We start from the raw sequence: 20,110 nt of genomic DNA on the forward strand, positions 1-20,110 counted from the left end.
AATAGGTGTCTTTACTCAAATTAATTACGTGCATAAATTCGTCTCCGCTCCAGATATTGAAGCAATTATATAATATTCCTACTAGCAGTGTTGTGTATAAGAAAAATTTTCATCAACCATAATTTGTAAATGACAGAAATTCTCTGTGGCGAGAAGCAACCAGCCTTAGGACCCTGGAGCAGGACACGAGCGTTTTTAAAAATAATCTGATAGGATAAGCCGTCGCAGCGCTCGGCAGGTTCGCCGGCTAAAACGCACGCACTGCTATAATAATTTGTCTTGTAGGAAATGGATAACGAATTGCTCTAGTGTAAAGTATTTATAAAAGTTTCCATTAACAAAATGTCTTCTGTACATTTGTCAACATTTACGTCCACACGTTTGGCGGAAATAAGCCTTTCCGTTAGGGCAGAGCAAAGGAATAGGGAAATCAAAGGGCATCGAAAGTGAAAACTTTATATTTTAGACATCATCACTTGATGAGGTCGTCGCACCGATCGTTCTCTGTTTTGATTAGTGTGTTCTCCAGATTTTCTCCATGGTTATCCTAAGCGTTTGCCAAACTCTCAGCTTAAACACTCAAAAATTAAGCTGAACGATGTCGTTTTCGTACGAAATGGCCAAAAAAAATTAACTTCTCTGAAAAATACAATAGATTCACAGTATATGTGGACGTTGGCTCTATGGTTTGTATGTTTCGACAAGTTCTGACAGCGTTACACCGTAGGTTTCGCTTACTAAATTCGATACATTATCAAAGGCACGAAGGAAATTCCGAGTCGCAATAGGACCACTAGATGACTTTTGCATGCAAGAATATGCGAACGGACTGCTCCTATTAACCTATTGCAGCTTTAGTCTCAAACTTTCTTAAAATGGGTCCACAGTCGCATGCCGTAAGGCCAGCATTGTTAGACCTTGTCCAATAACTTTCGGGGGCCACTTTGCCGACCAAGATGGTATGTGTATAGCAGTATCCAGGTGGCCGCGTCGCCTATCCGAACGAAGAAGATTTTCGTGCGACTCAGCTTGCCCGTTATCTTTATGTGCTCTGACCTGACGTAATGGCACACATGCCCACATCCCAAAGTGTATTAGGAATAGCCGACGTTGTCCGTCAGACATTTCATCGGAGCTCAGGCACTGGACTAATATCATGGCGAAATTGAGAAACTTAACTAACTATTCAAGTCAACCGGTGAGACCTGTTGATTCGTACGTCAATGACCACGCGTCTCTTACTGCCGAAAAAAAGATGGCTGGCAATTACGCTGGCCGTAACAGTAAGTTCTGTTGGCAATACCGACAGCTAAAGAAAAAACAAGAAGACGATGACTTTTGCGAGAAAAATAGACAAGGGAGCAAGAAGCAGAAAAAACCAGGTCGAAGTCCAAGTGGAGCCGTCTCTGAAGTTATATCGACTACATATAGCGCCTGGCTGCACACGTACAGAGCAGAGTGCATCGGAGGCATCTGGGTGGCAGAAGGTCCTTCCGCAAACTCGTCGAACGCCAAAAGGCGACCCGACTGGATGGCTGCTTCTGCTGCTGCTGCCTGACAGGATCAGCTCACGTAGGTTTCGCCGACGCTCGCCGCAGCGACACCAACAACGGCTGCTGACACTGGCCGTTACTGCTTAGAGTCGTTGTTGTTGCATAAGATAACAACAACAGGCGACGAAGCTCTGTTACTGGTCTACTCCGAGCGAGGCTGCCGAGACGGGTAACGCTGCCGTTGCTGCCAGAAGGTCCGAAAGGAAGCAACAATCCCTAAGCAAGTCACTGAGCAGGCCAGCAAACATTGAAGATCTTTAGAGCCGTCTTTGGAGAAATATTCCCTGCTTGAAAGACCTTTGCAAAGTCCTCTCTTGTCCTATAAAGGATGGCTTGTCTTCTCACTCGCTGTTTCTAAGGACGGGTTTGTTGCTGCGTTGAATTCAGTAAATGTGTGTGTCGGGAGACCGATGACTGCTGTAAAGGGATATTCGAACAAGTAGGCGGCCACACGACACAACGAGAGAAAAAGGGAGATAGGACGGCAGAAGTGCTGCCTTCTTTCCTTATGCGATAGTGCAGGACCTGGGTGCGTCGCATTCATGCGTGTGTGTATGTGTGTGTGCGTTTCAGCATCACTGTAGACCCGCGATTGCTTAGCGTGCCGAAGGCTCCTAGGGGGGGGGGGGGGGGGCGAGAATACGGGGGTGGCGATTATTGCGACTCATGATAGCACAGACACGCATAGCCATCGGCTAGTTAATATATAAAACTCACTATTCGACCGGAAGCGACCGAGCTAACTAGATACAATGAATAGAAATCTTAGTTTTATAGTTTGCTTCCCTATATTGATTTCAGTTTGTTCGACGGTCTGTAATGCCAACTGGACCGTTTTATAACCAGCTGATAAGCCGTTTATGCAAAATAAAATGCCTTACTTTTCATAGAATTGTATTTCTAGAGAAAGCTTCTTTCGTTCTCTCGTCGCAAATGTAGGACCAATACGTTGTTGTGTTGGGAGCTTCGAGTGATGTCGCACGCATGCCACTTTAAGCCGACCGTTATACAATTCCATCTACTCTGTTGACTCTTCTGCTACTTGTCGTCATCGGACATTGGTTAAGGCACAGTTCAATATGGACAACGAGGAAAACGTCCTACTCCTTGCCATGGAAGAACAATTCAAGACTGACTAAATAGTTTTAAGAAGATTTCTTAACGAACTTTGCCCCACGTTGATCAGTTTAGTTCTCGCCGTCGTAGATGATTTCGATCATCTAAAGTCTAAAGTCAGTGCGTTTTCTATGGTAGCAGTTGAACAGAGGTAGATGTGACGCAATAGAAAAAGCTGCTGATGACCAGAATGCCTATTCTGTCAACGTTTAAGACAGTGTCAAGATTTGAGTTGTTTATACAGGGCGTGTCTGTTGTCCTGCTGTTATTGCTACCGCCACTGCCGTCATGTTTGAAGAGCGAGTTAGAGTCCAGGATTACAAGAGGCGATTCTATACGGCATAATTTTTGCTAATGCGCTACTGTTAATGTGATTACTTTGAAAGAAGGTAAATGATGATAGTACGTAGCTAATTCAACGTCGGACGAGTAACAGTCATTCATTCGCGCTCGAGCAGCGGCGGGTACGGTGTAATGGCAACAGCTAAAAGATAACAACGACGATGCGCCCTTGCGCTATCTATGCCCATCTAGAATTATATAATAATAACAGTGGTATCACACTCCCGTATTTTCTCTACTGTGTAGCAGTGTAATGTCTGAAAGGTGGCATCCGCGCTCTAGGCGTTTGTGCGCTGTCATCATCGCTGCCGCAGACACTAGTGGTTGAAAAAGGCCTACGTTGGCCGAGTGTCGGAAAGATGATCAAGTTGAGCGCAGTGAGAAGCGACGGAAGGGGCGGACACGCAGCTAGACAAAGGGGCATTTATCTGCGTCACTTCGAACGGCACCGGATGCTCTCAGCTCCAACTTCCAGAACTAATAGAACTAATAACGAAACTGCAACAGTCGCAATACTAGTGACTACAAACGTCCGAACAGGCTGGGCAATTCAGACCTACTAGTAACTGGATCAGTGGACAACAGGTGGTATGATAAAACGGTCGTAGCCTTCAGCTACGATTACTGGCGATTGACTTCGTGGGATTCCTGCTTTTCAGCGCGTATGTTGACGCCGTACGAGCTGAGCTCGCACGCAATCAAATGCAACAGCGACGCTGTAAATCGAAATGACGCGACAGTGATCCAGGCAGCAGAAGCAGCGAGAATAACAGCAGCATTTTTGTTATGTGTCCTTTGTATCGCAGACGATTTCTGGCTCGACTGGGACGAGCGGACGAGCACGATCGGAAAGAAATTTCAGAACACAAACGGCTCAGAAAAGTCGTTTTGGTTCTGCGCTCTGCGTGCGCATTTGTGTTTCTATCCATCTTGTGTGTCTGTGTGGAATCGCAACACATGTCAACATTATCCGTAGCGTCGTCTCGAGTAGCAGAGAGCCAAAGTGCGCTGGAATAGACTATGAGATGTCCGGGCTGGAATAAGCTTCAGAATGGCCAGCCTCCGTGACGGGCTGGAAGCAAGAACAGGTAGCGGTTGCCGCATAGTGTCGTACCGTGCTAGCGACGTTCGTGCGGCTGATTGCTGGAAGGGCTAGAGTGAAGGGCGGTCTGCAATTGCACTTCTCAAATGGGTAGTTGTTGCAGCGGTAGCATTCGAGACGAACTGGGAGCAGCCGACCGGCCAGCCAGGCAGACAGCCAACAAACGGGGTGTTGCTACTGTTGCCGGTGCCGCTGCTATGCCACGGAGTTGAACCTGCCGGTTGACCTGACGGTTGACTCCGAAGGAAAGAAGAAAGCGTGGAGAAGGAGAACGGACACGATGACGATGACTGGCCAGCGTCGATATGTTCTTGCCGCTTGCGCTATCGTTGTTATTGTTGGCGGCGTTCTTGATATCCTGGCTTCTTCTGCTGCCGCTGAAGTGGATCGGGAAGCAAAAGGAGTGGAGAAGCCTAACCGCATCGACTCAGATCGACCGGATGGGCCCAACACAAAGGCCAATGCGCGCAGTGCCCATACCCGTCTCGCTCTTTTCGTCCCGTTCCGTTGTGGAACTGCTGCTACTGATGGCGCTGGCTTTCCTGCGGCGGCCGCCGCGGCAGCTGCTGCTCCCGGCCTCTAAAAAAGTCCCACGCACAGCGGAAAACGTTGCTGCCGCTGTTGCCGACGCTCCTGGCAGGCGCTCTCACGATACTACTCTCTTGTGCAACAGCTGCAACAGCAGCAGCAGCAGCAGCAGTTGTTGTTGTTGTTTCCAGTACCACGGCGAAAGGCCTACGGAACAAAAGTTTCACGACGGTGAAGACAACAAAAAAACGAGATACGTAATAACGCCGGTAGCCACGACATCTCCAGGCTCAAGTCAGACCAAGCCAAGAAGCCAATCGTAACATATGTACATATATTATATCAAATAACTAAGAGTACCGATGCGCGCCATCAGCAACAGCAGCATCAAATATGATGCGGTGTGATGAGACGTCGAAGCGTATGAGATAGGATATCGTGAGTGATCTTTTTTTCGTCATCTTCAGAAGAAGACGATGATGCAAAGAAGAACTGGCGGAAAACACAAAGTTACGTAAAGGTGGGCGATGATGCTTCCAAGGATCTGGTAAGCCTCACTAGTCAGCCGCGCAAGACTCAAAGCTCAGAGTAATGACGCTGATAAGGGCGCATTTGCTGAATGTATATACTGTTTAGGGAAAAATGGCATAGTCCAGCGTTCGGTAGGACTTTGAAAACAGTGACTACATAATACTATGTGTATGCTACGTTTTTAGAAACTTTTCACAGCTTGCTGATTCAGGTAATACTTGAAAATAGCAAAATAACACGAGAGTGCTTTTTTACGCTGTGGAGCGAACCATAAACTGGTCCAGTTAATCCGTCGGCTATTCAATCTTAACCTCATTACCACTAACGAAAACCAATGGCATCATTGTACCTTTCGACAAAAATACACATTGGCCTTATCCTACGCAAGTCAAGGAGAATTACTTAACGAGTAAAAAAAGTACACCACTTGATATAGTCAGTCGCAGTTGATTCACACATATGCATAGCCCTCTAAACGAATATCCCCTAGCACAGGCAACACCCAACAGTTTCAATCTAACCTTACCTGTCGCAAAGTTTTAGTTCCACTTATACCGGCCCCTTCGGATGTGCCACTTTAATGTCACCGACGCCATCATCCCTATCGTTTACACGGTATTTGACCTTGACAACTATGGAAAATAGATAATCATGCGTTTTTCTTTATTTTCACTGCAAAGCTTATGCGGCTACGTATGTACTGCGCGTTCATGCCAAAGCGCGATTAGTGATAATAGGTATTTCCAGCTGTTGCTAGCAGACGCGAGGCAAACTTATTGCCTAAACATTGTTTAAGCGCTAGCATGTGGCATTTTTTTTTTATCGTCACCATCTTTGTTCTAATATCACACCATCAAGATTTCGGACTCATATCCTACATGAAAATTCTGTATTCTTTCAGAATTTCAACGAGACAATTTTAAAATGCATGACATCGCGGGCCGTACGATGGATGGCGACACTGGATCGTGAGCGGCACCGAGAAAATGGCTATCGAACGTGTTCGCGGCACGTTACTCCATCGACTAGTCCGCCTTCGAGCGCCTCGGCCTGGTGCCTGTACTAAAGCAGCACTAGCGTAACACACAGCGAAACGCAGTGGCAGATTTGTCGTAAATAAATATATGTATACAAATCCGGCCACTACCGCACGCACAATACGACAATAGAACGTGATAGCCTGGTCGTTGTTCCTGACGAGCCTTGCTGTTGCCTATTACCGATGGGTGGCTTCACTATATCCGGCCAAGAAAAGCGCGTCGGACAACTGAGGACGTTGTTACAATGTATTGATTATACAAAATATTTGGCAACAGCTGTAGTGTGTCATTGAGTATGTCGCTCATGTTCTTTTACAAGTAAGAAAGTATATATATGTGCAAACGCAACGGCATTGTTGTCATTATTTTCGTCGCCGTCTCACCCATCGGAACTATCAAACCAGAAACGTATCGGAATATATTTAGCTGTAAATATTATTAGTCAGTTCGGTCAGTGTGGTCCCTGTGAGGGCACCCTGCGCCATTGAACCTTTCTGTGGCTGCTACCTTTGTCTCTGTTACTGAGACGGATAGGAACCACGATGCCGAGGATAAATATTGGTAATATGCATAGCTAGATCATTACAGCCGACTGGAAATAGGTTTGGCCACGAAAAACTGCAGAAACTACGGTTTCCATTGTCGATAGCGCGCCATTCTGTATTACCATCTGTTTCCAATAATCTAATTTGGCAAGAACGGTTGGTTGATGCTTTTCACTTATAGCACCGAACCCACAACTTCGTGGTTTCCGTAGCAGAGTTCGCTTTTTACTTCATACATATATAGAGAAATCCATAGTATACTATGGATTTCTCTGGGCTTGTCTCGCGGCGTGCGGTCAGCCGGAGTTGATTCAGCGACATTTTCGTCTTCTTCTAGAACGACTTCTACCCTTTCTTTCTATTCCAGAGATATGCTGTGTATAGACGCGTGTGCGTGTCTGTGAACCGGCTTTTTTTTTGTGTCTGCCGGGCAAACGAGCAGTCGGCGTCACTGATTCAAGCCTCCATTATTTTCTACTACGATTCCGTTTACTGGGATCTAGCTGCTGTCAGCTGCGGCTTTACGGACAAAGTCGCCGGAAGAGTGAAAGGACTTGCGGACGTGTAGAAGGTGAGGATAAAAGCTTAGCATTTCGACGGAGTGTTGGAAGGCTGAAGTTGGGCCGGGGCTCGACGACTCTGACCACGGCCTGGGTCAGGTTCAGGGACACAGGCGGACCGTGGCGGCATCGGTTATTATTGCTTGACGGCGACGGCTCAACGGAGCTGTTGCTGGAGCAGTGCGTAGTAGTAGTAGTAGTAGTAGTAGTAGTAGTAGTAGTAGTGTTGAGCGTTTGCGTACTGCGTAATATACTGGAGAGCTTTTGTACATACTGTATCTCAGATGCGTCGCTGATGATGGCAATAGACAACTTTTCTTATCAGAAAAAGAAGCAAAGGCTGGTTTTATGCCCCGCAAAATTATGACTACAGAAATTATGCGGTAAATTTATGCGGTAAATTTATAACCGTTATGCCTAGCTTATACTGAATAACAGCTATAGGCTATAGAGTTAGAATAACTTGTACATATCTATAATAATAGGTGCATTTTAGGCCGTGTGCGTATCATTGCTGGAACGTCTAATAGACATATCTCATCTATCACCCTATTTTTGTTGCGTGTTCTTATTCAAAATTCTGAACTCACTAGCTAAAAACGCACATACTGAAAAACACATCATTTTGCATTGTATTTTTATTCAGGGATGTCCTACTAGGAACGTCGATCAAAAAGAAAGTTCGCCATTTCGAATTTTCCTATTTGGCTAAATCTTCTATTGATAGCTGGACTCCTCTGGAGCTCCCGAATGCATTAGCACAATGGTGTGAATATGCGTAGCTCAATGGCCGAGATGAGACGTCGTATTGTGACAGAGGTATCACCCGTGAAATAAGTCTGATTTGGATCAAGATCAATGAAAAGCTATGGCTATGAAGAACTAAATTTACAAAACTATCCTCGCAGTGGATACTTTAACTCTTTATTATAGCCACCTTCTCTATTGAACCAACTTATGACAATAACAATATAAATATACACATATATATATATATATATATGGATAGGCTCAGTGGACACTTTAACGGAATAGGTCAGCGGCACCGGTTTAGTTCATGTCAACGTGTCGTTCTCATGACAACGATCTTATCTTACAATCATCATCAGTATCATTATATTTTTGACCGCATAAATCGATGGGCGAAGGGGGAAACGGAAGAGTACGATAAAAGTACAAGTGAAGACGCTTGAATAGAGTAGCGGCAGACACAGAAGCAGCCTACGGAGACAATCGTCTGTAGTGTATATAAATAGTAACTGCTACAGAAAGCTATTGTTGGCCACTGTCTTCCGACGATCTAGTTTCTGGCCAAGTTGTCCTGTTAAGAAGCCCCTTCAGCTGTAGCCGCAGCTGCTGTTGCCTTAGGCTGCAACTGAGCCAGATGGTTACGATTTCCATGATGCTGCCGCTGCTGCTTATAACTCCCAGGAATGTAGCGTTATCTGTTCCTCTAAACCCCTGCAGCAACCTCTTTGGCAGATGCTGCCCGATGGTGTTCTGTTACAGAGATTGTTCCCTTCAATGTTACCTGGTTCGATGATGGTGAGGGCGTTTGTCTTCAATTCTATCACAGTTGATAATGTAGCAGTATTTGCTACTAACTGCCTCACTACCATCAGACGAGGAATTGTTCCTGCGATCGGTCCATTATACTTATCGGGTGGTCGTGTTCTAGACGCCGCCTCTTACCTTTGCCGATTCGTAGATTTGCCCCTTGTCTTAGGAGGAACACGTTGTTCCGTAACGCAGGAAGTGTGTATTTGCATGGCCAGCGAACATCTTCGTCGTTATCAGCGAGTGAGTGGAAATGCGCTGGTCTGTAGATGATGATCGTCCGGTGAAACCAGAACCAAGGACAACCGATTAAAAACGTATCGAGGGCCTTTGCATATCCACTCTCTGCTAGAGCGAAGGAGCTGCTCCCTTTTTGGCGGGCAGAAGGACAAATTCTGCTCAGCCGCTGTCCACTTAGTGCCGCACCGCTCTTGCTAGATGGATGGAGCGAGCCATCTGCATCTTACAAGAGTCCGTCACAGCGACGGTATCATCATAATTAGCAGCTTGAACAACCTCGATTGCTTCGGGCAAAAATTCCAACGTACTAATGTGTGGTGTTGCCGCGCTCAGCTCGCCTTGCCTTGCCTCGAGCAGCGAAGCTAGTTCGAACAAGCCTATTGGCCTATCAGAGACCAAGCAGAGTAAACTGCACAACTACAAAATAGAAAAAAGGTGAAACAGATAAAATCAAGAGCGAGGCTAGAAAAGCTAGTAAGTATACTATCCACGCACTGTCGAGAAGTCGGCCCGCCTGATCGATTGTGGTAATCGTGCGCGAAAGCGAACGGTAGTTACGCTGTTTTTGTTTTCGTTTTTTCTCCTCGTTAGAATGAACTCGGACTAGGACGACTGGACCGGCACTTGTCGTCGTCCGGCCCACTCATTGGCTATAACGATGAACATTCGTTTTCGCCTCTTATTCCAGCTGCGCCTCTTCCACCACCGCCAAGCACAGCATCAGCGATGTCTCGAAAAGCATAGCCGTCAGCATCATCGCTATGAGAAACGGCAAAAACAGCTGACGATTTCGACCGTAGCGACTTGGCTGTGGCAGTACATATTACCACCGAACTGGATAGAGCGGAGACAAAGGCGAATCGAAGTTTCTTTTTTTTGTCCTATGGCAAGCGGCGGCGAGCCAGAGACTCAATCGGGTTCGGCTTGTGGCGTTTTCTCCCTCATGTTCCCTTGACAACGAACGAGTGGTTTCCTTGCGGGGGACCTCTACCGAAGTCGCTGCCCCTTCTGCTTTCTTTTGCCTATTCTGGCCTTTGTGTCTTTTCCGTTGTCGCCGGGCAAAGAGTGACGACAAAGTTAGGAAGACAAGAAGCGCGAAGGGATGTTATTCAGATGGAGAATTGTTTGGAAATCGAACAGAACAGCCACTTGATTTGTTTCGTAGCCGCTGTTTGTACGCGTAGCTCCGCGTTGCATAGAAAGCAAAGTAACGCTGACGCGCTTCCACTGGGCCGCTCGCCCCAGCGAAAAGCAGCAGCAGCAGCAATAGGGAGAGGGGCAGTTCTCGTGCTCAATCCCTCTGCTGCACACGAGATACAGACGCATCGACAAGCAGGCGAAAGGGACGAATCGGAATAGACGGGTGGACGACTAGAAATGATGGCTAAAGACGAAGACCTGGAAAAAAGAGAGTGAAGATTGTCTTTTTACGAAGACTATTATCTTCGACTCTGTTCTTGCGTCTCTATATCGCCTGCCGTTTCAAGAGGTAAAAATTCACTGCGAGACACGCCCTTTGAGTACTTCCCAAGTAAACGAGTGAGCATGCGAGAAAGCAGACGACGCTTCGACGAACAGAATCGCGACTGTGGCGAACTAGGGCCGGGGCATCCACGGTGAAGCCCCTTCACAATGCAAGCAGGGGCAGAGGCTGCATCCAATAAGAGTGAAACTGCGAAAAGAGATCAACAAACCAACGAAAGTAGCAGTGGAAACACAAAAGAACAAGAAGGTAAAGCGACTGGGAAGATGAGCTCGCAAGCGTGTAAGTGGAGATGCCTTATTCACTGCTGCTATAAGCTGGGCGGCAAACGGGGGCGACAGCGCGAGTAGACGGCGATCTGGCCAGCAACGAAACAATAACATTTCGATGACAATTGAAATTGAATTCTTCTATAGCGATCGCTCGTCTGCCTGCCTGCCTGCCTGCCAGCCTGCCACTCCGCCGGCGACGACTCAATGTCAATTAGCCAGCAGCAACGGCGAACAGAGACGACGCTTGCATCAACAATGGACTTCCAATCATAGTTATAGTTTGGAAAGAGGAGTATCCACGCAACAGACGAGACTGCACAGTTACACCCTTAGGCGGAGTGGAAATTTCTTAATACATCTCTATATGCACACACTTTGATCGGATTCCAACTGACAAGTAGTTTTTTTCTTTTTTATCCGCTTAATAGCACCAGACGTAGCTCGGTGGGAAGGTAAAGCGTTCGTTGGCTCACCAATTTGTTGACTGGAGGGAACCGTTTGAATTTGAAAAGTTTACCGCCGTCTTCACATAGTCAACGGCAACGTATGACGATCGATTGAGCGAATTCGCTCGTTTAAGTATCGAAACCGGGCAGCGAACGACACTGAGCCTGTCACAATGTCTGCAACAAACTACACGAGCTGTTTATAACATTATTCGTGAAGACAGACAGATACAGAAGGATAGATACTTATTTAGATCCGTGTAGATTTACTTGCACAAGTGAGACGTGGACATTAACGACGAGTGATGTTGAAGGTGATGATGAACGAACTGGAAAATTTGCATCCTTTGCTGACAGGCCATGGAGGAAGGAACGGGGGGAGGAGTCAGCTATAATTGAGTGTCCCTGCGCATGTGTCTGCGTCTGTGGGCGTCTGTGTCGGTATAAGCGTGCGGGGACTAATCAGACATGTGGGGCGAATACAAATTCAGTTTTTATAAGGTGAATGCCGCGGATTTCTATACAGCGGGCAAATAGAATATTTAGGCGGGCATTAGCATGATCATCTGAGAGAATGCTATTTAACGGGAAATTTGTATTCACAACAACGATACAATGGATACAGTTTCTCTGTATCGTTCATATATGACGGTGGCGTCTGCAAGGCGACATCTTGGATTGAATATGCTAAGTAAAAATGGAAACGCCGCTTGAGGCTGAAATGGTTAAAACAACTAATGAAGGATCACCATTCTGGAGGCTTCTTAACACGTCACTACACGTAGAAGTTAAACTTTATGTACCAACAACCTGCAAGGATTATTTGTAGGAAACTCAACTGAAATTTTGCATCAGCCGCCAGCGCTATCGAGTCTTGCTCCATAGAATTGCTCAGTGGTGTCCACCGCTTCTGGAAAGAACACCTGCCACTTTAGGCTGCCTAGGTCGACCAGCGGTTCCTATACAGTATCTGTAATTTGTGGGATACTAAAAATCGATCCGACAACGATCTGTTGATTCTGTCATTTATTAGGATCGTCGAAGATGCAGAGCTGTGATCGCTTGAGCTGACCGTAGTAAGCTTTGCGGTTGGTCTGGAAGCGTCTGCTCAGCACCATACGTTCCCCGGACTGGCATTTCTTTCCCTTACATCTGCATTCGACACTCGAAATCTTGTCAGAGAGACACATTACGGAAGATCTATTGAAGAAGCTGTAGATCTTTAATTCACTTGTCCTATTTCGACGGTCCAATTGTTGTACGTCTATGTATACTACTGAAAAACATTTATATTGTCAATGCAAAACCGCGATAATAATAACCGTAAGGATAGCAATATATTCCTACAAATTCGTTGGTACCAGTTTATCGTGTTAACGTAGCAAATAGTCAAGTGTGTATTGGTTATCAAAAACACGTTAGATTCCTATACATAGAATATAAACTAACGTCATCTTGCTATCTTCCGTACAACCTTGTGTAGTTGTGCAAACATCCGGATCCGGCGTATCCCTAGTGAACAAAACGATGAGAAAGAAAGAAAGAAAGAAGAGGCGAGATGCTTCTAAAAGCGAGTAAGTAGCTTCAACGACCTACAAGTATTGGTATGGTATCGTTGGTTATGGAATCGTATCTGCCTCCGTACTTCACTGAATAGTTAACTGTCTAGCTGGTTAGTAACTGGCTTTCCGCTCGGCTTCTGGAAGTTGGACAATCAAAAGATTTCTGTATTTCCAATTTTCGATATGCGACCGGGCAATATCCTTTCGAATATTGTACACGTACGCCGGCATAACGTGTACCGGTTGAGCTAAAAATCGTCGTACGGGCAAAGGCACAGACCATCAACACAGACACATAAAGATGCCCAGATTACAGAAGCTCTCCTTTCGACCTCGTCAAGCTCGATGGCCTCGTCGCGGTGTTCGTCGTCGTCGTCGTCGTCGTTGTCGTCATTATCGTAGTTTGCGGCCTGAGCAAGAAACTTATTTTGAAAGTAGCTCGCTCTCTGTGTTTCTTTTTTACGCGGAAGCCCGAACGTGCTCCGTCTCCCGCTTCAGAATCATCCATACATGTATACCAATCAACAGGCGCTCTTCAGTGAATCTTCACCACAAATACGATGCCTGTACAGACTGTTGCGCAGCAGAGCTCGCCCGCCTAGATATTCCCTTAACGGCGGCGCACTCCCGCAGCCTATACCGTTCGTTTCGATTATGTAATGTATATGCTGGCTGTATTGATGCTAACCGAACTTGCAGCGCTTCGTCGGTAAACGAGTAATGTTTGAACGACTAATGGCGATGATAGTAGTGATGTCGCTGTAGCTGTAAATGAGGATCACGAAGAACGAAGATTTTATGAACAGAAAGAACTATGCCTCTATCGAATGAACCAAAACGAACGAATACTTGTGCCGATAATCTTAGTAAGATAATAATCATGGCGATAACAATTAAAAGGCCCGTACATTACGAAATCATTGTGGTAATAATGGTAACAAAATGGTAATAATAATAATAATAATAATATTATTGATTTTATGACATGTGCTAGCTGATAGGGTGTTATAACTTGGCTTCTGCAGAGAAACCCAACATGCATACAGAAGATGAGGTAGTTGTAGGGCAGGTGTTAAGATACGGCATCATATGCGCGCGCATTTTTAAATCTACCAAATACGCATTTTTCGATTCAAAAATAGTTGACTTTTCGCTAGTCGTGCATTACTAAATCGGCCAGAAACTTGTTTAGCTATCGCCAAAATGAGAACTTTTGCTTTGTATTTATAAACATCCATGACATCACGATTTCATCCAATCTTTCATAGATTGTTGGTGCAGCCAAAATGTTAGTGATGCTGTAACGTTTGGGTACTTCGTGTTTTTATTCTGCTTTATTTATTTTTTACTAATATGTCAATCGGCTATAATGTCGAATAAGTCTCTTCCGAGAACAACTTATGCGACAACGTTGACATAGCTAATAATGAAGACAAAGGCGTCCTCCTACACTCTCAATAGAGCTAGCATCTTTTTTACTCGACAGTTTAGCCTACCGGGACGTGTATCTTCATCATACACGTTAACAGAAGGTAATCTCGCTTCCGGTGTCCGAACTTAAATCACAGCAGAAGTCCTTGATATGCAAAGACTTTCCGGGGATGCTCGAGAGAGCCGTGACTAGATGCCATTGCTATCGCTGCTATCGGCCTTTAGCGTGACTCGACGTCCACAAAAAGGCAAACACAGAAAGTGTGTAAGCTGTCGCTTAGATTATGAAACGAGCGGAGGGCTATACAGACGGACGAGCGAGGGCGGTGCATGACAAGGCAGGTTGGTAGCGAAAATGATCTTGTTTATGTCGGTACACTTCGATTGAAATCTGAAGTCATTCTGTCACAAAGTGCAATTTGCGTTAAGGAAAAAAGCAAAGACGAACCGTTTGTTTCTGACCCAGAACGACTTTAACCGAGGATCTTTGGCAATACGTGGTCACGTATAAAAACCCCATCATATAGGCTATCAATGACACGTGGGCAATACTTGTTTCGCATCTTTCGGCAAGTGGTATAGGCCAACAGGTGTGGTGCCATATTTAACTGCATCCCGGTTTGTGGGCTTCGTCAACTGGAGCTACGTGTATAATCTAGTAGGTTCATCTCATTATTAATGTCATTGAGAAGGAATACGCAATCAATATTAAACTGTTTCTAGACAAAAGTCTATCAGACAAGCGAAGTTTTAGTGTGTACCAGCGGGGTAAACAACTGAAGCCTGTGTTTGCAAAATAAATTCATGTGGAAGTCTTCAGTAGAATGACAAATACAGGGCCAAAATGTATAATATTGGTGTACTAGACGAATAGTCTATTCTCTGACTATTCAAATCCTCAGTTATTTGGTGTATCTGTTTTGTATAGAATTACCTGACAAGGAAATCAGCGGCGACCAGCTCGTATAGGAGGGCGCATATAACGCTATGCAGCTGCATACGAGTCCGTATAGCGGGCAAAAAGGTAGCCGGTGAGATTTATCTGTTACACAACAACCGGTTTAAAAATATACTTGTTCCAAGTTTATTAACCAGCTCAGTGCTATCTAAAGTAAACAACCGGCATGATGATTATGATCGTCATTGTCACCACCTTTATGGTGGTGTCTATTACTTCGTCTGCTTAGCTAATTTAGTAAGCGCTATCGCTGAAGATCGTTATCGGATCATGAAGCGAACAGACGTCCGTGCGTCCGGCGAACTATTTTTTGTCGCTGCTTCTGATGCGTCCCGATGTGGGATTTGAGGATTCTTGCTTGCGAAACATGCGAGCCGGCTAGTTAGCGACCTAGGTGATGAAGAGATGAAGTAACGCATGTAGTGATGGGCAAAAATAAAAGATCAGCTGTTGTGGACCTCATCCGTCATCACCCGAAATCATTATTGCCAGCCGATGTTCTGGATGATAACGTTAATGTTGCAGATGATGTTAACAAATAACTTCAGTTCCTTCAATCGAGTATGATACAGCTGTACCTAAGTTTATTTGGAGGAAAGTTGAACAACGAGATCGCAATTTCATGACGGCGAGATTGGAAGAACGATTTTACGAGGCAAAAACGAGCCGACCTGGTGGAGGCTCGATACGTAAGTGACATGGGTCCTTGAGAAATCAGACAGACAGCTAAGCATATTCTCAGACTAGGCTAGCGTAAACAATGGTTAAGGCAGCGATGTCTTATTACTCATCACCTGCAGGTGTAACACGCGAATGCACATTGACTCAGTGTCGTCCATTACAGAGCGATTGTTCTTACGAGTGCTATCTTCTGTTCGACCGCCTTCGCCTCGCGTCAGCCAGCTGAGAGAACACCGACTGGTATTACTTTGTCTTCTTGGCACTTTCACCAGCATTCGATTAGTAGAATAGAAATCACTCTGGCTGATTTTCCTGTGCTTCACTGGCCCTGCCGGGCACTGGCTGTGTGCATAGATATCTGTATCTGTAATTACCAGCGTAACAACGGCGATCCGAATGGTTAGCTAGAACCAACGTCGAATGACCCAGTTGACGTCTGGCTTGCAGCTGCGGACAAAAAGTGATCTCCCGTGGCAGGCACATCTGAAACCACTGAAAGCGAGAAAGTGGCGGCTTGTTCATGGCTTTTCGTCGCCCCCAAAGGGCTCCTATGACGTACCCCCATGGAGGAGTTGCGGACGAATCGCGAGGAATAAGTGCAGACGCTCGATGCCGGCAGCGTAAGCGTGTTCCCAATGGCGTTACTTTGAATCCAGCAGGAACAATAATGAGATAGAGTAAGCGCGAGCCGCGTACTCCACGTGCTGCCATTCGTAAACAGAATAGCTTAGTGTTCACTCTCCCACATGTTCATCATGCATCGCGTGGTGCCAGTGAAGTGGCCTACTAGATGACAGCAGAGGATTCATCTTCAGCGAAAAGTCCGGCGGCGGCAGCAGGAGCAGCCGAGGGATCGATATATGGTTAGGTAAGCAGTAACCGCCCGCCAAATCAGTCGAGAAGAGCCGGAAGGATGAACGCGTGAGAGAAGACAGACTAGCTTTAAGGTAGACAGTTGGCTGATCTTCAAACAATAAGAAGAGAAAAACGCGAAGGAGACGAAAGAAAAAAACCTAAACCTGAACCTGAAAAAGGAGATAGAGTTGAAGGCAAAGTTGCTAGGTAGTTAATCAGGGCAATCAGACGCATGCCTGCTCCGACTCATCAACGACAATCAGGCCACTTTAGGGTTATCATTGACTGCTTCTTTTCGTGGATTGAAGTGTGGCAGGACCGCCTGCAGCGGATATTGAAAATCGTTCGCGATGTCACTGTTGGTGTCTCCTTGCTATTCAAGCTTGGTGTTCGTGCGTGAATCGACCACGTTTGAGAACACGGGCGATTCGTTGTCGCACTGCTGCAGGTATTTCTGGGTACAAAGTGATTTCATTCACGATCCGGAAACTAGTTGTTCAATCCTAAAATAAAAACGATAGCCGCCTGAATGTAAGCAATATTCTCGATGTTATAGCAACGCTCATTAAAAAATCGCCAGCTAACCTGCCGGTTTTGGATTTACTACGACAAAGAAAGAAAATTGTCTGGAGAGGTTTTTCAATACCAAACGTGAAATTTTCTGGCGAGACAGAAAAGTACGTTGGTTTAGAGATTAGAAAAATCGCAAAGAGTGACAGTAAAAGTACGTAGGAATTAATTATTGCTAAATAGAACGTTGCGTCTTTTATTAAATAAACTACTGATATTATTTTCTTGCAATTGATAAGAAAAAATCATGCCAAACTCTCATGTACGTGCAAATAATTAGATATAGTTATATGACACATACAGTAACATACGCTTGCAATTTACTTCTTCACCGATGCATCCTTCACCTAATGCGCGTCAGGCCAAGTTTGGCCATATTTCCCGTTTGGTCCCTCATCAACAAACCCGTTTACTGAATACAAACATTAATAGGCCGACAGATATACGTCTTGCTGTTGCAAAGTCAACCTTGACAAAGCCATCGCAGCTGGAAGTCGCCAATTTCGTCAGAAACGCCATGTTACATCACTGTACTGCATATGTATGCGAATGAAGAAGACTACCCAAAGGGAGGATCTGGATTACTGTTTTACTTTTTGCAGTGGAGGTTCGGCGCTAACCAATGGCTCAGTATAGCGGTATCTCTGATATCGTTGCCACCCTCGTTATCGCTTGTACGAGATAAGTCATTGTCGTCGACATAAAAGACAGAACCGCAGGATGTTGTTCTACAATGGCCAGTGACTGCTGTTGTGGGTAAATAAATGTATACAGATTGGTTATAATTTTAAATATATACTAATTTTAAATATAAATACTGCTATGGAATGGAGAAACTTTCAACGGCCTGCAAGGGCGGTGTCGGCTGCAAAGCTCCAAGAACATGAATGGAGCACCTGAAGCAGATTTGATAAGTAGATGCAAAACAAAAGGAAATATATACCCATAAAAATACAATGCTCCGATCGATCTTTATATCTGCGTTCGATTACTAACAAATGTACTTTCCTACCTAGCTGGTGTTACTCAAGACACTGCATAAACAAAAGCAAAGGTGATTGACTAAAACGTTTTTTACCAGCAATTCCGAAAGGAATGAAAAATCCGGAACTCACAGGACTTTTTCTATCCATCTGTCTATTTATCTATCTATCTATTCTATCTAAAAAGGATACGACATATTTGTATTTGGGGAATAACTGTGAAAGAACACCTCAGGAACGAAAAATATCTCACGGCGTAAGGTCTTTATCAGCAATATTCTATTTGCGTGAATGTATGTGTGATTATTTTTCTCGAGGGTCTACCCACAGGGCTTGTCGACCGTATAACACGTGAGCATATTGAGTCAATTATGTAGTTAAAAAAAATACTGTTTTCTGACCCTGACTAAGACCCAATCGACGTGAAGACGTTCTCTTCGTTGGTTATATGTATTCTGTTCCTACCGTTTTGAAGCTTTTTCCCTTCATAACTTAGTTTAGTCTTTTACTAAAGGAACTGAGTTAACTTTTGCATCTTTTAGTTTATAAAATTGGTAATAAGCGTAATCATCGTAACAATTTGTATATAGAAGATAGTAATTTACTATTACCAACCGCAAGATTATTAAGGTTGTAAACTGTGTGCGGCAAATGCATGAACACCCCATGTAAATGTATATCTAGTCAGATCATGCTGTCTATATATATATATATATATGTGCAGTGTGTGACTGCGGTAATTATTAAGATATAAAAGCGCAAAAAGAATCTTCAAGAGCCTTATGAATCTCCTGTCTAAGACGTATACGATCCACCAACTAAGAATAAGAAACTCGGCTGATTGGTTTCCAGGAAACACCTACAGAAGAGCACTAGCAACCCAGTTGAAGTAGAAATTGCTTGCCAAGGAACGTCAGATACCATTTCGTTGTCACTTTTTGCCTGCTGCTGCCGCGTCCGCCGCCACCTCTGACGACGATGAGGAGGAGCAAAAACCGGCCATAGCCAATTCGGCGATCATACTCATCACTATATTTGTGCGCACGCGCGCCCATACACCGTGTGCTGATAATGACGCTCGTGATATTGTACGTCCGCTGTACGGCGCAATGGCTATGGTAGCGTCGTCGGTAATATCTGTTTTAGCAAGATCTGCGTGAGCGTGAACGGAACATAGCGTAATAGTAACAGAATAGTAGGGACAATGAACACGAAGAGCTAGCCACCGACCAGGATGAGATAAACGTGCTGAATATCACGCGGCATGGCTACAGCAGTGGCAGCAAGAGCAGCGATTTCGCTGGAAGAGGTTTTATTGGAGGAGGAGAAGGTCGAGGAAAAGATGGAGAAAGAACAAAAATAAGGAAAGAAAATTAGGCTTATAAGGTAGCTTCCATAAGTCCGTAAAAGCATTATGCCTTATCCAGATTCAAAATAAATGTGGCTTGTTTATTTCGTGAACCAATATCAGCGCGCAGTATTCTAATTGACTTACCTGACAAATTGAAAATACAACTAATCTCATTTAACGGATCTAGCGGTAACGGAGTCGGGGAAAGTTAGAACGATGTCACTCAGATTGAGCAACTAGGGCTGTATGTGTTTTGACCAACACAGGTTTAGATTTGTGTCTTCTCGTATTACGCTATGCAGAGATCTAATTAAACAGCACATCTTTGATTAAAGGCGTCGCTGAAGGGCCAGAACATAGTTTTTTTCATAACGGCATACATTTTCAACTTTTCGGTGGTAGGG

At 45.0% G+C, this 20,110-nt stretch overlaps 2 long non-coding RNA genes across 3 annotated transcripts; both read left to right on the plus strand.

Moving 5' to 3' along the window:
* The first annotated feature begins 2,192 nt into the window (after positions 1 to 2,192).
* Positions 2,193 to 8,104, plus strand: LOC111242894 (uncharacterized). Of its 2 annotated transcripts, XR_002670198.2 has the most exons (4): positions 2,193 to 5,188; positions 6,074 to 6,458; positions 7,125 to 7,328; positions 7,964 to 8,104. It is a non-coding gene; the product is annotated as an uncharacterized LOC111242894 (long non-coding RNA). The 2 variants fall into 2 exon arrangements; XR_002670197.2 differs by lacking the exons at positions 7,125 to 7,328; positions 7,964 to 8,104 and having other exon boundaries at positions 6,074 to 6,560.
* A 6,881-nt stretch (positions 8,105 to 14,985) lies between these two features.
* Positions 14,986 to 19,820, plus strand: LOC147758967 (uncharacterized). Its single transcript, XR_015319738.1, has 2 exons — positions 14,986 to 18,128; positions 19,208 to 19,820. It is a non-coding gene; the product is annotated as an uncharacterized LOC147758967 (long non-coding RNA).
* Positions 19,821 to 20,110: the final 290 nt, after the last annotated feature.

Source organism: Varroa destructor, unplaced genomic scaffold (genome assembly GCF_002443255.2).
Source record: "Varroa destructor unplaced genomic scaffold, Vdes_3.0 BEIS01000001.1, whole genome shotgun sequence".
NCBI classification, from domain to species: domain Eukaryota; kingdom Metazoa; phylum Arthropoda; class Arachnida; order Mesostigmata; family Varroidae; genus Varroa; species Varroa destructor.